Raw genomic sequence first — 1,470 nt, 5'->3', positions numbered from 1 at the left:
GCTTTCACCCAGCATATCTGTCTTTTTTATGCTTGTCTTTTGAATCATTTATCTAAATAATAACCTTTAGTACCCACTCCTTCCTTCCAATGAACTAAAAGATATTAAAGTCAGTGAATACATATATTCTCCCTACTCTTGTTTTGCCAGCTGAGGTTACCACTTTCAGCAGCTGCTTTTTGGGGGGAGTGGGGAGCTACAGACATCCCCTTGCAGAACTACTCATATGGTTACTTCCTAATTTGTCTCAACCAAAACAGCCTAAGTTAGCTTAAACTAACTGTAGATCTCTTTTAATGAGTATCACCAGCCAGACTGAAAGGGCATTGATCTCAGTGGCTAAAAGAAAGCAATTATATGAAAAACTCAGCAAACAGCTTTCAGTCAGCAAATCTGTGGGACATCCTCAGAAAAAAGGCAGTAATAAGCCCCCTCAAGGAAAGCTGCTATGGATGGTAGCTTCTTCAGCAGTCAAACCTGGAGATACAGGAGGATATATTTGCATAGCCTTTGTCTCAGGATGATGGAAGATAACACATTTTGTACAACAGCAGCATGGAGAAGATAAATGGCCAGCCCAAGGTCAGGTACGAAGATTGTGGAAATTGTGGGAGTGAGTGCCAGGACAAAGATTTTTCTAGACTATTTGTGTAGTTCTGTTTTCATCATGCTTGACTTAAGCTGTATAAGGACCAAGCTTTCAGAAATTGCTTAGCACATACCCTCTGGGGAAAAAAAAAAAAAAAAAACAAAACAACAAAAAAACCCATACCAACAAGTTTCTGAGCAACAGGGATGTATCTTTAAAACACTAAGGAAATCACTTTCCTTGCCTACCAATACCTTCTCAAATAGATGGAACTGAAGCACATTTGAAGAGCCAACAACTTTGTACTGCCTTGAGACTTTGGAAAATGTTTTCCAGAGGAAAAGTATCCTTCCACAGATGATCTCTCCCAGCAGACCAAATTTCAATTCTGCTGATCCCAGCAGTGACAGTATGACATGGGGGGGAAACAACACCTCAAGTAGATGGATGCCGTGCTAGAGACTCACAGCAGAGTCTTCAAGTAACTTGCACTGTTCTGAGGCTCTCACTGCTTAGAATAAATTCATTCTGGCACAAAGCTTTCAGTCTGCATAGTCAAAAAAGGCTTTGGATGTAAAGCGATATTCTTACATCAATCAGGCTATTTTCTCCATTGATAAGAACAAAGAATGACCCTATGAGCTCAGTCTAAAAGTCTTTCTGGTGCTGCTTTGGTATTTCCTGTGGTGATAAATAGCACAATATTCTCAACAGCTGCAAATTACAAGAGAGCCAGAATCTACCTATGTGTATTATGTAGTCACTAAATCACATTTTCATGGTATGTGGGAGGTGACCAGAAGACAATAGCAGACAGACAGCTAAAGGAATTGTATTCCACTCATTCTGTTGGGGGGGGGGGGGGGGGGGGGAGGAGATGT

Source organism: Haliaeetus leucocephalus, unplaced genomic scaffold, assembly GCF_000737465.1.
Source record: "Haliaeetus leucocephalus isolate CR32 unplaced genomic scaffold, Haliaeetus_leucocephalus-4.0 Scaffold0, whole genome shotgun sequence".
NCBI classification, from domain to species: Eukaryota; Metazoa; Chordata; class Aves; order Accipitriformes; family Accipitridae; genus Haliaeetus; species Haliaeetus leucocephalus.
The sequence above is the reverse complement of the archived record's forward strand: the minus strand, read 5'-3'. Positions refer to the sequence as shown.